Source organism: Balaenoptera borealis (genome assembly GCF_965194805.1).
Source record: "Balaenoptera borealis genome assembly, chromosome: 7".
NCBI lineage: Eukaryota > Metazoa > Chordata > Mammalia > Artiodactyla > Balaenopteridae > Balaenoptera > Balaenoptera borealis.
In genome coordinates, this window is record NC_138864.1 from 18,628,783 (window position 1) to 18,644,492 (window position 15,710).

The 15,710-nt window shown below is 40.0% G+C and overlaps 1 gene segment (V, D, J or C); it reads left to right on the forward strand.

Annotated features, from left to right (window-relative positions):
• Positions 1–359: 359 nt before the first annotated feature.
• LOC309632385 (T cell receptor gamma constant 1-like) lies at positions 360–15,696 on the forward strand. The segment is given in 3 exons: positions 360–4,531; positions 8,341–8,376; positions 9,917–15,696.
• Positions 15,697–15,710: the final 14 nt, after the last annotated feature.

Consider the following 15,710-nt stretch of genomic DNA (forward strand, 5'->3'; position numbering starts at 1 on the left):
ATATATAGAGGCAGAGCATGAAATAAGAATAGAAGATCAAAGGCACTAAGGGAAGCAGAAGGGAAAAGGCCTCTGATAATCTAGCAAGAAGCACAGGGTAAGATTTTATGCTCAAATGTAGGAGAGTTACGTGTCAGTTATATCTCAGTAAAAAGAAGTGAACAAAAAAAGAAAAAAGAAGGTAGGGGAAAATGTAGTAGAATACATACCCTTTGTTAACTGATAAAATGAAGCACACCAAATTTTCAAATATGATATGTTCTCCCACCATAAAATTAGAAAAAGACTTCAATGCAGTTTTGAAGGAGGAAAGTGATGTAAAGCATGGACATTGACTTCAATATCCATTCCATAAAATGGAAGAAATGGTCTTTAAGCCAACCCAGTTTATACTCCCAGTGCATTGATGATACGGCACCATAACATTTAATGTCATTCGGATGGTGACCCTCAGCAGATAACATCCGGCAAGTTTTCGTGATCCAAGGTGACAATAATAGGATTTGAGGACCAGGCATCCTGCCATTTCTCTAGTCATCCTGCCTTGAAGGTCCACTGCCAGGAGTTGCAAGCTGAACTCTGAGCTTGAGCTGGAGAGAAGTCAGATTGAGGCTGAAATTTCTGGTAAAACTTCGGATGCCAATAGATTATGCTGTTGATTGGGGAAAAGCCATTTGTTTTGGACAACACAAGTTAAGTAGTCCCATATACGGATTACATATATTTAACCAGTGTTCCCTTTGATTTTCTTAACCATAGATATGCAGGGGATAAGACAAGATAGATTATTGCCTATTAATTGGGTGTGTAAAAGGCACATTTCCTATGATGAAGGCTTTGAAAATTCCAGATATATCAGAGCACAGCAAACCAGGGAATCAGTCTTCCTGCTTGATTGCCACAGATCCAACTGCAACCCCCAGATACTGAATTTCTAGTGGTGAGGGCATGACTTGGTCCCATGAGGTTAAAATGTCATATTGGACCACACAATCATTACAAATTCCTAATAAAATGATAATGATAATAATAATTATTATAATCTCATTTCTGTAGCACTTTTAATCAAATTGCTTTTCAGATCTTGTTTTATTTTGGCCTCACTTCAGCACTGGTAGGGATGTTGAATTGATTTACATTATCGTCATTGTTTTCAAATAAATAAAGGCTTTAGTTTACCTGATTAGCTCAGACACAGAACTTGTTAAGAGCAAAAAGAACCAGGAACAGAACCCTGGTCTCTTGAATAGCAGGCTGTTATAGTTCCACTAGGATTTGAAGAAATCAGAGAAGCTAAATTAGTCTAAAGTTTTTGATATGGGTTGAATCACTGTGGAGTTAATACATAAAAATTTTCGGCACGGGGACAAAACTTGTGGTCACAGGTAGGTATCAGAGGAATGCAATTTTTTTCAAGTTTTTGGAGGGAGGGAAGAAAAAATTAGAGTAATAGTTAAGAATCTTTAGAAAAAACAGGGCTGTGATGGTATTTAAATGTAGAAACCTTAGAAGGATTTTTAAACAAATCTGTATAGTAAAGGACAGCACAGATAACACTGTGCATATGCTGTGATAGGAATTAGCTTTGTGTCCTTGTGGACTTATACAAAGTGCTCATACGTATGTAATTATTATGAAAATGTTTGACCCAAGGCTGAAGTTTGTTATTACAGGTAAGTTTTGTGAGTTGACGTATTACTTTTCTGATGGTGAAAGGGTGTTGTCAAGGAGCCTGGGCTTTGGCATCAGGCTGAGCTGGAGCTCCAGGTCCATCACTTACTGCTTATGTGAACTTGGAGATGATTCTCTGGCCTCAGTTTCCTAATCCATAAATGGGATAACAGTATGTATCGAGCAGGGGTTGTGTTGGAGTTGAATGAGACAGTGTGAATAAAGTACTTTGCACATTGGCTAACTCATCATAGGTGCTGGATAGGTGTACCTACAACTTATTCCAAGAGAATTGTGTCCAGTATAGAGTTATTTGCAACCTATAATATTAAGAGAACAGATATTCTCCAGTGAATACAGTTGTACTTCTAACTGCTCAAATGAAAAGTTATCTTACTGTCCACTCACACAAAAAGATTGAATTTAGACATACTTTTTTCTCTTTAGCGGACTTTTTCCTCACTTAGCAAGAAAAATGAGATTAAAATGTGTCTGTTTTTCATTTCTGTTGTTGTTCTATGTTTGTAAACATAGATTATGAACACTTTAGGTACATAGAACAAGAAAATAAATCTTAATCCTTTATCTCAATTGCTATTATCTCTACACCAATATTTATTGCCTCTAAAATTTATAGCCAATAAGTTTGAGTTTCATACTCATGTTTATAAGGAAAAAAATTAAATTCATACAGAAAATGGTCGAGATGTAAAGTCAATTAAATGTAGTTAGAAATGTCATAAATTTGAAATTCTTATTTAAATATAAATTAGCTGTAATTATTTATTTGATTAAAAATGTGACAAGACAAAATAGAACATGTAAATCAAGATCAACAAAGTACATATACAGTTGGAGAAATTTTTAGTGTCATTATTATAATCAATCAAATATTATTTGCTCTAAAATTGAGATGTATAAAATTAAAATAAGCACACTGTGAACTAACTATATTTACAGTATGAGTAAAAAATCAACATTATTTGCTTACTGATTTAGTATAAAAATCAGGAACTTGGCTACACAGGCAGAAATTCTCAAGAATATTTTTCCTTTTCTGCTCAACGGGGAAATCCAGTTCTTCATTTCTTAAGAAATTGCCCATTGAATTATTAAACTAAATCCAAACTTGTCAAAAGACAATATCAGTAAAGCATTAGCGTTTCAATTGAAGATCAAATTGGAAAGAGTTCTAACATTTATAATTTCAATTGTTATATTAACAATAAATGTATAATCAAGAACATTCCAGCATTCAAGTGACATCCTTTGCAAACTGTGATGTTTTTGTACATATCTTGACATTATGTCTGCAAGAAAACTCGGGAACCATAACTTTTAACATTACACTAATTATATATACTCTTTATTCAGCAGGCGTAGACACAGAAATATTTGAGCTTGAAAACAGTTCAGCAGCCCAACAGGGTAGACTCAAATTTGGGGGGAGACAATAAAAGTCAAAATATGGTGCCTTCTTAGTCATGCTTCAACTTCAAATGAAATTCCAAAATAAAATGTGTTCTTGATGAACATTTTCTAAAGTGGAACAAAATTCTGTAAGTGCATTACTTGGTAAGGTAAATATAAAAGCATTTCCAAAAATAATATATTTTAATAGAAATATTGGAAGTATTGCTGTTTTACTTCTAAACTCAAGGCACTGTTTTGGAGGTACAACTTTAATATTGCCCTCCTCAAAAATCTAGAGTGGTTCAGATGTGACATTGAGAAGTTGTACAAAATTAGAAATCAACAAGGAGAACTTCTTCACTTCAGAACTGAGCATGGGACCCACATTTGAAGCTCAAAGTTCAACTTGATAGATTGTCAAATACAGGTGGAGGTAGAGTCCCAGTAATACAAGTAACTGTATATTGTTTTTAAAATGATAACCCCCTCCTGACATTTATTTATTTAGGAATTAAGATAAATATGGTGCATTCCTGAATCAGTTAAATGAAGAATGAGGTTCCACAGAGATGCAGAACGTGAGAATGTATTAACCGGCCAAAGAGAGCGTGTTACAAAACACAGGACAGGAAAGGGAAATAGCTTAGAAGTGACCAAAGATTCTTACCTGTAGAGAGACCATCAAAGTTACATGGTCTTCTCCCCCAACCCTACCACCCACTCTCATTCCCCTTAAAACAGGCTCCACTATGATAGAACAAAAGAGATTTAAGAAAATAAATTTGTTCTTGAATGTTCCAAGCATTGATATGGGGCAGTTTTAAGTCATATTCCAACTTAGCAAGTGGAGAAGGAACCAAAGCCAAGGTGCGAGCCAGCCTCTGCTCCTGAACAGCTGTGACTTTGGACAGGTTATATAATCTCTTGATCATCTCTTCCCATTGAAAATAAGAGCAATAATAAGTACCTAGACATCTACTGTGGATGAAAGGCCATGATGAGAACTAATTCAATGGAAGCTTTTCTTCCTTTTACTATAAGCTAGGTTGTTCCAAACCACACACTATTTATGTTTCTCTAATAATTCTTTTCAATTCTATTCCATTATCCCCTACAGATAGAAGACTTGATGTAGACATGTCTCCCAAGCCCACTATATTTCTTCCTTCGATTGATGAAATAAACCTCCATGAGGCTGGAACACATCTTTGCCTTCTCGAGAATTTTTTCCCTGATGTTATTAAGGTCTATTGGAAAGAAAAGAATGGTAACATAGTTCTGGAATCCCAGCAGGGAAATATCATCAAGACTAATGATACATACATGAAATTCAGCTGGCTGACCGTGACTAAAAAGTCAATGGATAATGAACACGTATGTATCGTCAAACACGAGAATAATAAAAGAGGAATTGATCAAGAGATTCTTTTCCCTTCAATTAACAAAGGTATGTGATTATAAAGAAACATAACCTCCCATGATTCTTTTTTTCAAAGAAAATACCCCACCTTTATGATCAAGCATTAATGAAAAACAAATATAAATTGTTAAATGTTGTTACATTTAATGGTAGCATAAATGTCCTGCTATTTCCCCACAAAATTAAAATTGTATTGGCTTTGAAACATAAAAAAAAAAAAGTTTACTGAAGCTTTTTCAGCTCAGTTTTATCATCTGAAATATAAAGGTCGCAATGATGTATTTTAGGGTTGCTGTATAGATTAAATGAAACAAAGCATGTCAAAGTACCTATCAATTTAGCACATAATAAATGCACAAAGAGAGATTCCATTTTTGATGATCTTACTTGATCAGGAAATAAGAACAATTACACATCTTTCAAGAAGGTTCTACTCAGCAAGCAAAGTCCCTCTCACTTCACTCTTACTTTACTCAAAGTATAACACAGAAATAATGAGTTACTAAATGACAAAATGGTGTTCGTATGAGGAAGCCAGATCATGGCTCAACAGAATGTAGAATAATTACTGCTACATGTTTATTATGGTCTTAGGTTTTTGAGGTTTGTGTTTTATCTACCACTTAAGCTAAAATTTTGCAATTGAAGATTGGGTGAGCCTAAAGTGTACAGACTTACTCCCATTTTACATAATGAATGTATTTCTTGCCATTGGTAAATGCCTCTCAAGAAACTTTTATTGCAGCCCTAGCACGTGCCGGGCCTGGAGGGATGTGTGGATGAACACATTCGGGTGAATTACTGTCCCAGGAGGGTGCACTACAGTAAAGAGAATATACTCACTTCCTAATCACTCAGGGTCTCTCATGATTCAGGCATGATGTCCCAAAGGAGTCCCTTTGATGCAGATGCTTTACATATCCACACAGTGTGGGCAGAGGGCTGGCTGTACCTTGGCCCTGGCAGTGGTCCTGTAACTCACTGGACTCGGGACTTAATGACCTGAGTATTCACCTAACAGACCAAAGGACCCAGAGTGCCCATCAGAAGAAATCATTTTGTATCAGTTATTTTCTGTGTGGTTAGGAAAACTTTTTAAGCAGTGGCAACCAAGCATAAAACAAAACTGTGCAGAGATTTTGGTGTGTAGCAGTCTGAATTTCTGAAGCAAGTCTTTATCTTCTCAGATCGTGAGTTCATCCAATGATCAAATTACATTGGAGCACTTGCCTTGGCTTTGTCCTGAGGCTGCGATAAAGAGCAAATGAAATAACGTCAGTGAAAACGCTTGCTTTCCAAACCATAACACTGATGTTTTTATTCATGCATTCGTTGTATTTATTGATATGCTTTTCTCAAACTAACTAGAGTAAGATTACAAAAACAACCCTAAATTTCTATTTCTACAGCTAAGAAACAGAGGGGAAGCAAATACGCAAAGTGTAAGTTTAACATAACCTTGGGTGTAAAGGTCCTATTAGGTTTTGATTTTGCTAGTGATCAGGGAAAAACAAGAATGATAAGTTCCATGGTGATGATGATCATAAAGGAGAGAAGTTCCAGTTCATAATGTGTTTTACTTGGCACTTAATTTCTGAAATAAATGTCTCCCATGGGCTTCTCAGTGCAACAAAGCGAATGAGGGCATTTCTGTCAATGTCATTCTACACTAAATTCCTAATGCTGTTTCATAGAAGTTTTTGTTGGTTGTTGTTTTTGTTGTCTTAATGAAAGATAAAAATATAACATGGAAGCACAAATCAATGAAGTGATCTTGAAGGCTCATAAAAGTAATCTGGTCCAAGTTCTTGATTGAGGAAGAGAACTTAGGGTATTCACACAAATTTTATGATGAAAACTTTTTATGCTATTGTTTTTACCTCAATCAATGTATGGTGATAAGTGATTTTTATTTATCTTATAATAAATAAATTCGCTGAAAGGAAAAGAAAGAGGTTTTTAAGACATATTAAAGTCAGTTCTTAAGTATATTTTAACACCTAACATGAGTGTACTAACATTTTCCTTCTTGGGATTTACCCCAAAGTAACACAGGTTTACCCTCTACCTGAAAGTAGATTGTTCCTCTGAAACCTTTCCTAAGCTGAAAGGCATAAAGCGAAGAAGCAATCATCTTAAGGCAGATCTTGCTAACAGATGCGCAAAGTAAATGGATATAAGGCACAGATGCTCACAGATACAGTTCAGAGCTATGGCAGCTTGATGCTGAAATGCTGATGTAGTCCCTTGGCGGTGCTGTCCTTGTTGCTGGAGTGCCCGCTGCCTCTATCATGGCTGGCTGCAAAACAAGCACTAAATGCTATTTTTGCTTTTAGCCTTTTCTTGTAAAAGTGAAAATCCTCTTCAGATTTCTTTCTGTTAGCAAAAACAGGTACTAATGTAGGTCTTTCGTAAAAGCGAAGTGGCGTAAACTTTTGAAAAATAGGGGATACTTGTACCTTGAACCCATTTTTTAGAGCAAACCAAATAGAGGTCTCCCTGAACCATGTCATAAACTAGAACCATATCATATGTACAAAAGCACATCTAGGAGAAAAAGGATAAACCAAACAACCTCTGTGTCTCTGATTTCCTCCATCCAACAGTCTATTTTTTTTTTAAGAAATTTTGTTTTTGTATGAATGTAGGAGAAAAAGGGTAAACCAAACAACCTCTGTGTCTCTGATTTCCTCCATCCAACAGTCTATTATTTTTTTTAAAGAAATTTTGTTTTTGTATGGATGTTTGCCTTTTTTTTTCATTGTAGATAAATACAACCTTCACCTCAGGTTATCATATTAACTAGAAATATGATTTGGTCTATCTCTCTATCCTGGAAAGAATTGAACTGAAATGCTGAGCTCCTGTAATAAATATTTCATTTGTTAAGAATAATTAAGATCTCTGGAAAAGAAGACGTTTTCAGTGTCCACCATGGTGGAATTATGTTGTCTCTCTATACATTAATTTCTCTGTATTTCTATGGATTATTTTTTACAAAGTTCTTCCCACCTACTCTATCTCATTTAATCCCCCATGACCATCCTTTGAATGCACTCTGTCATCACTGATATGACTTATCCTCTAATCTTTATTCCTCTTTTGTACCGTGGAATACCCCCAAATACAACTCACTCCAGTGTCACTGGGGAGTTAAAGGAGATAATGCATATGAAGTATTTAAGCAAGTACCTGGCACAGTAATAATCACTCACTAGCTATTAGCCTCATTTATATTGTTATCCTGACGTCCACAAACTCCACAACTGCAGAAAATCACGTACATGAGTTGGGGATACTGGGGGTATGTGTGATTTGGAAAGGTTTGACTGCTTTTTTTTTTTTGATGGGAAATTTACCTAAGCCAGACTCCTTCAAACATGAGATTTGGTTGTAGATTCTGGGATTGGATGCATACATTTTGGGAGCATCCCTTCATGTCAGCAGTGGGCGCTGAAGATGTAGAGCAGCCGCTTTTTCTGACGATTTGTCTTCTGACAGTATTTCCTGAACACTTTGGGGCGTAGGAGAGGCGAACACAGAAGGAAACCAAGATGGTCTTGGATACTACCCTCCAGTTGTAATAAAGAAGAACAAAAATGCACCCTTCATGAACTTGAACATCCTTGGATACAGAAAACAGTATATGAACTAGATCTACTGAATTACATTGAATCAGACCATCTATTCTCAGATTGTAGGGCTCTTATTTTTAATGATTCTCTCCTCTCTCGGCAGATTCTATCAGTCTGTCTATCCAGAGACACACACAGTGATGCACACTGTCAAATAATGGATATAAACAATTCACTAATACTTGCTCTTATTTCTTGTAGAGGTCACTACACATGCCTGCGTGAAAAAAAGAAGTGGTAAGTTTTTGTCTAGGTTTGCCTTTATGTCATGCTACAGCACATATTTTTTCCTCTGGCTAAATTTAACTTTTGAACTTCCTTGGTTTAAGGTAGAAAAACCAGAATGCCTGGATGCTGCAGAAATAGATGTGATATTTTAAGTAAATCTATCATCATTTCCTAGGAGTCATCTTAACACAGTAAATGCTGGTTTTGGTGTGACATGACTCTAAATTAGGGGGTGCAGTGATAGGTTCTGAATTATTTCAACAGTGGATTTCCTCCACTTGTGTGGCTTGTGTTTCTAATGACTAGGGAAACGTGATATCAAGTTGTTTGTAGATTTTTTTTTTTTAAGTTTTAGCCCTTGCTAGTAGCTAATATATGAACTGACACTTACCGAGAGCTTCGTATACACAGGTGTTGTGCTGTGTCTTGCCTGCCTATTCTGTTTACTCCTTATAATACTCCTAGGAGGTGATACAATATTTTCCCCTCACTTTACAGATGAGGGCAATGAGCTACAATTAATTAAGTCCCTTGTACGAAGCCACACAGCTCTATCTGGGGAGTCAACCCAGCTCATCTGAATCATCGGTTCATACACTTACTCAGTTCTCTATCCCTCCTCTAAGATATAAATATAGAGCAAGAATCCCAAAGCCAAAGCCCTGAGACCGAGTGGGCAGGGGTGTAAGAGCCTGGGCTTCCGCTATCACAGACTGGACTTTAACCCCAGTTCTTTCACTACTAGTTGCATGAATATGGGTAAATTCCTTACATTTTCTGAGGACTACAGTCGTCATCTGCCAATAGGGAACAATTACACCCTACTCAGTTATTGCAGACATAAGGTCACATATGTGGAATATCTCCCATAGGGTATCCATTTAGCTGGCACAGAATCAGTACTAGTTGGTGGCCCTTTCTCCCTACATGAAGGTTCTAAGTGAATTTAGAAGCACTGGCTCTGGCCCTGCTGGTCCCTCTTCCGTTCCCCGTACCAGGGGGCCTGGAACTCAGCTAACACCTGACCTGACTGAAGGCATTGAGTTATGAGCACATCACCTCCTGAGATCCCTTTCCACACCAAGTGCTGGTGATTCTGGAGTTCTGGCTCTATGAAATAAAGTGTGGAAAAGGGAAATTTCCTCAGGAACGGACTCAGCCTTGTGGTCCATTGAGGAGCCAAGTCAGGCCCGTCATCATTGTTGGTAATTATTTCTTGACATCATATATGTCTTCGAAACCTTGATAGGAGAGGAAGTGCCATTACCTAATAACATCCTAGCCACAGTGAGAGATGTGAAAGAAAATACAGGTGACTGAGGCATGAGATCCTAAAGTTTCAGAGAATTTGGATTAAACAGTTTATTCCATTTTGTGCAATGTTCTCTTTACTAAGCCCCCAACCACCCCACTGTGAACACCAGCAGGTTTCCCTGATTTGTACCCCTCATAGGAATCTCACTGATGCTTCTAACTGCGACGCGTTCCCCCATCACTGTTTTATCCTCTCAAAAGAACAGGCAAAACTAACCAAGATGACTTCTCCTAGATTCCCTGCAGCTGCAGCTCATGAACACCAGTGCCTACTACACCTACCTCCTTCTCCTCCTCAAGAGCTCGGTCTACTTTGTCATCGTCGCCTGCTGTGTGTGTAGGAGAACAGCCGTCTGCGGCCACGGGAAGAGCTCGTGACAGAGGGGACCACAAAGGGGTCACCTTTCCTTCATCATCTCTTGTCTCTGAAAGTGTCTGCTGAGGATCTAGCTGGGCTTCCTTTCTGGGTTTGGGTTATGTCAGTTCACATGCGTATTCTTCTGTGTGCCATTATTGTGTAAGGGCTTTTCAAAGCACTGGGCAAGCAGACAGTTTGACTCCGTGACAGGGAATTGTGCCATCACTCGGGGGCAGGGCCCAGGGCTGGCCCAGGGGAGCCTCTCCCACCACTGTCCCCACAACCGCACCAGCTCCTCCTGCCCCCGAGTCCTCGTGCCTCCTGAGGGCGCACAGCGGGCAGCTCCCCTCTCCTCCCTCAGTGCCTCCACCCAGACCACGGCCCCCACCCTCCCTGCCACCCACCCTGGGGCCGCCAGCTTTGCCACTTGAATCCTGTCCTTGGATTTTCATAAGAGACACAAAAAATAAAAAAAGAAATCAAAAGTCCACTTTTGTCTGTGTATTTTAATTTCATGAAATCTAACCAAGGTAAGAAACAGCATGACAACCGAGCTATCAAATCCAGCACTGGTTGTAATCATGGTCACACCGCATTTCTGAGTCTTTCCCTGAGATGCTGGTTATGGTGCTTTCTTTGGGGCACTGGCTCCCACGGGACCCACCGCCAAACGAAGGTGCCCGGGTTCCTTCTCTTTCAAAGGTCATCAGATTCAGACTCACTGGTTTGGGACGTTCCTGTGATGACAGTGTAACAGCCAGCGTGACCTGCACTGTGTGTGCTCAGATCTGTACTAGTGTCTCACAGGCACTGACTCCTGATCCTCACATTAACCCCATGAGAACTGCACTGACACCAGAGGGACATCGGGTGCAGGGTGAAGCACACAGACTCTGAGCCCTGAGAACTTGGGTTTGAAGCCTGGGTCTGTATTAGTATCTGTGTGACCTCAGGCAGCTATTTGAACTCTCAGTGCCATCGTCTGTGTAATGAAGTTACAGCACCCTGTCTCCTGGAGCATAAGGATTAGATGAGTTAATGATGCTTGGTCCATGCGAGGCCTCAGCAACATTAGCATCTACTGTTGGTAGCTCTGCTGTAAAAATAGTAGATTCCACACATACACCGAACCACCAAGAGTCATCTGTAATCTCATTCCCTGCAGATGGGTTAGATGTGGATGAAACAGGGACTCAGTTTCTACTGTTCACCAGGTAAACCCATTAATCCTCTAAGAGCCCTTGGAGGAAGGAACAGTTGTAGCCCACAGTTTACAGATAGAAGAGATGAAGTTATCTGCCCATCACCACTATTTTGTAAGTAAGAGTCATTTAGAACCAGGTCTCTCTGATCTCAGAGCCTGTATTTTGTTACCTCGTATCTTTTAGCTTTCCCAACACACTTTCAACTGGGAAAACAAAGCAAAACAAATGAAAAGAAAACAAAACATGCACTGCTTCTTTACTAAAGACATCCTTCAAGGCATCAGTGAGAAATTTCTAAAGGACTTGTGAGTGCACCTGTCTTCTCCTCATGTACATACTCTGGAATCACCATAGCTGCTCCCTTCGCTGTCAACACCATGGAAATCCTGCCTTACTCTGTGAGTGTGTCTAGATTTGTAACTGCCCTTTTGGGGGGTGTAATGAATTGGACTGAGATTCTCAGGCAGAGCAGGACAGTGGATGGTGTTCTGAGCATCCTGACACCACAGCTCCTCCCCTAGACTCAAGAGGCCCTGAGGTCCTCAGAATCTCCCTGTGGAAGCCTCTTATGTGTCCAGGTGCATTTCTGAGGTGGGAGGAAGACATACATCCTTTTGGTCCAGTCCTTTTCCACTACAGCGCGGCTGCCATGTGGTATTGGGGGAGGAACCCTGGACCAGAGGTTCCACATCACACCCCTGTTGTTAGAGCCTCGGCTACTTGGTTTGTTTTAACCAGCTGTGTCATTTCTTCTTGACCACGTCATGTTGCCTAGTTTATCCATCTTTATAAGAAAGTGTTCAAGTTAAATACTTTCAGATTTCCAGAGCAATTTACAAATTTAATGACTAACATCCTAATGAAGCAATAATAGCAAATGCTGGAATATTGCTTTCTGGTACTGGTCTAGGTACCTATTAACTTATTTAATTCTCACAAGAAGCCTATAAGACATGTGCAATTCAATCTTTTCTATAGATGGGGAAACTGAGGCAGAGAGGTCTAAGGAGGGTCCCCAAAGTAAAACAGCTAATAAGAAACAGAGCTGGGAATTTGAACACCAGCAGTCTGGATACTGGAGCTCTGCTCTTAACTTCTACGTTAGTTGCTGCTAGAATAGAAACAGGTTACTTTTACTTTCAATTAAAACAGGAAATTTTCCTTCTCAGGCTAAGAAGTGGTAAAGCCAACTGCCTCTTTCCCTGTCCACATTTCCTTTCATTGTTCCTAGGCTGGGAAGAGGTTAATGCCAACTTCCCACCTACTAACAGGATTTCTGTGGCTAAAGTCCAGGAGACTTTGCTGGATGAAATAAATATCAGAGCAAAAGGATGCATCCACAGGTGTGCAATGCAAAAGTTAGGTGAAGATTTGTATAGTTCCACATTAAAACACTCAAGGCTCAATAGACTTTATAGAACTAGAGTACTCCATACACTTCTCAACTATAAAAAAGGGAAAAGTCAGACAATAATTCTCAAAGTTTTCCCCATTATGAATTCTCACTGTTTTGGAATTCTTTCTCTCTTCAACTTCACTCTTCGAATGAAATTCTGTCAATCAAGCAGCCTACGGTTAAGTAATACTTGATTTCCCCTTTTTTAAAAAAATCAAAGTCCTATATAACTGTCAATTAGCAATTCTGAGTAATAAGAGACAACCGGAGGGACTATACCAAGATGACCTAATTCAGCCAAAAGGCTAGAAACTCCACATTTTCGTTAGCCATGAAAACTTGTCTGGGTAAGTGCATGATCTTTGTCATGCTCTGTTAGGCTAATTTTCTGTTTGCTTTCTTACTTTTGTTTGTCGGTTTGAATAACAGCATGTGCCGACCACTTAGTAAGCATCAGGAATTCTGTAGGCAGTTTTCTTGTTTCAAGTATGATGTTCATTTCACTAATGGAAAGACTAGGTCCCAGAGAGACTGGGAAAAATGCCCAAGGTTAAAAAAGGAGTAGCGCCAGAATCCACATGGGCCGGGTCTGCAATTGTACCACAATGTAGGTGAATCCCAGGAGAGTGCTGTCAAAGGTCAGGATTTTGCTGATCCGACAGTTGAAAGATAGTATCTCATCGTGGTTTTAATTTGCTTTTCTCTGACTAGTGAGGATAAACAACTCTTCAAATAGGCAAAGTCTATTTATATTTCTTTTTCTGTGCAATATTTGTTCATGTCCTTTGATCATTTTTTCTATTGAGTAATAATACTAACAAGTAAGATGCTCATTTATATGTGTGTCTGTGTATTTCTCTAGGCACAGGCATAAAACAAAATGTTTGATGCATGATAGGTGGGTGAAAAAAAACTTGTATATTTTTCTATTTTCTCTAATGACTCCTTTTATATTTTTATTTTTTAAAATAAATGTATTTATTTATTTGTTTGTTTATTTATTTATTTTTGGCTGCATTGGGTCATCGTTGCTGTGCGTGGGCTTTTTCTAGTTGCCACGAACAGGGGCTACTCTTCATTGCCGTGCGTGGGCTTCTCATTGCGGTGGCTTCTCTTGTTGAGGAGCACAAGCTCTAGGTGCGCGGGCTTCAGTAGTTGTGGCATGCGGGCTCAGTAGCTGTGGTACACGGGCTTAGTTGCTCCGTGGCATGTGGGATCTTCCCGGACCAGGGCTCGAATGTGTCCCCTGCGCTGGCAGGTGGATTCTTAACCACTGCGCCACCAGGGAAGTTCCTCTAATGATTCCTTTTAAAGTAAAACATTTTATGTATCAGAAATAAACCAATGTATCATTTAAAATTGGAAAGCTCTTTTTTGTTTGTTTGTTTGTTTGTTAATCATCAACTTTTAGTATCTGCTAAACAGGTTCTTTGAGAAAGGAAGTAGAAATTCCCTTTTGGAAAGAAAATAAGAGCAACCAGATACCAGAAAGGTGAAATCTAATTTAGATCAACTCCCTGATTCTCCTGAAATTGATCGAACCTCTTTAGCCCAGATACATGGCCCTCCTCTTACAGATTTGGAACTATTTCTGCATTGGTAAAGCATAGAAGCCAAGAGGGGAAACCTGCAAATCTCTGAAAGTTTTGTGCAGCTGATTTCACCGCCAGGGCCCTGCTGGGCAGTGCCTCCTGTGGTTTCCAACTTCTCAGCAACTTCCTTTCCCAACTAGCCCTGGGCTGCCCTGGCCTGAGAGGTGCGGAGACGGGAGGGCGGTGGTGGTGAGGGTGACAGCGTGAGTGGCAGGAGGGCGCTGGTATGGCTGGTGGTGTTTCATTTTCTCAGGCTTCTTTTGTTTGTGTGCTCTGTCGAATGTGGTTGATTCGTGGAAAATGCTCAAAGTCAAACCGGCCCCTGCTGGTTGGGACTGTGCAAGGGGTAGATGGGGTGTCACAAGGAAATAAGAACAGTTAAACCACAACCAACTTTGCTCACTTTCAAAGGGCAACAGCCAATGGAAGAAAATATCCTTCTACACACGCATGTGATTGTTATCAAACATACTCCTAGGCTGTGGGTCTGGGTTCCCCATTATTTCTGTATGCAGTTCCTCCAATTAGCTCCTATGTGAGTTGGGAAACTTACGCCCAGAGTATTCAGATGCTGCTCCTCCATCCACGCTCAGGACCCTGTTCTGGAGGACAGAGCAGACAGGACTCCTTGCAGCACTAAGATAATTCCTGACATTCCACCAACCACCCATGCTCTTCCATGATCTGTGATTTACTGAGGCTGGTACTTTTTGGTTTCATTTTCTCAGTATAGATGGGTGACACAAGATCCGATCCCCTAAACCCAGTGACATGGACAGAGTGCAGATGTGGGTGACAGAGAACAGAGTCATGGAGGCCCTGGGTTCACCTGTGCAATTGAATGTCACGTAAGTCCCCCTAAAGGGACAAGATGACTTCAGAGTCATCCTGAGCAAGGCTTACTAGAGGCACTAACATCAGATGACAGTGTGACGGGTAAATGAGCAGAGGACCGCTCAGCAATGTCAGCATGAAGAGCAGGTGTCCCCCGCCCACCCCGCCCAGCAGGGACCAGAGAGGGGGTCCAGACCCTGGACTCCATCCATACAGTCCCAGAGGGAAGCGTGGCTCTATTGCTGAGACCAAGGTTTTTGCTCTCACATTCTGACCCCACGGCACATTCAAGTCACACACTGACCAGCTGGGACTTGTTCTCGTGACAACAGTGGGCATCCAAGAAAGCCAGCAAAAGTGCAGTAGGCCTCTTGTAGTTGTCAACTGGAAAAAAATGCACAAGATAAGTTGAGTTTATTCAGTGTCTTACTGAGGACCATAGCCTGGGAGGCTGACTCTCAGTAGCTCTGAGAAACTGTTCTGCAGAGGAGGGGAGGGAGGTCAGTATATCTGTGACTTTGCTGAAGGGGTGCATACAATCAAACACACATCAGGGTAGAAGGTTGCCGCTGGTCACGAGAATCAGCTCTTAGTTATTGGCTTTAGTGCTTTACTAAGTATGTAACAATGTAAAAAGTTCAAAA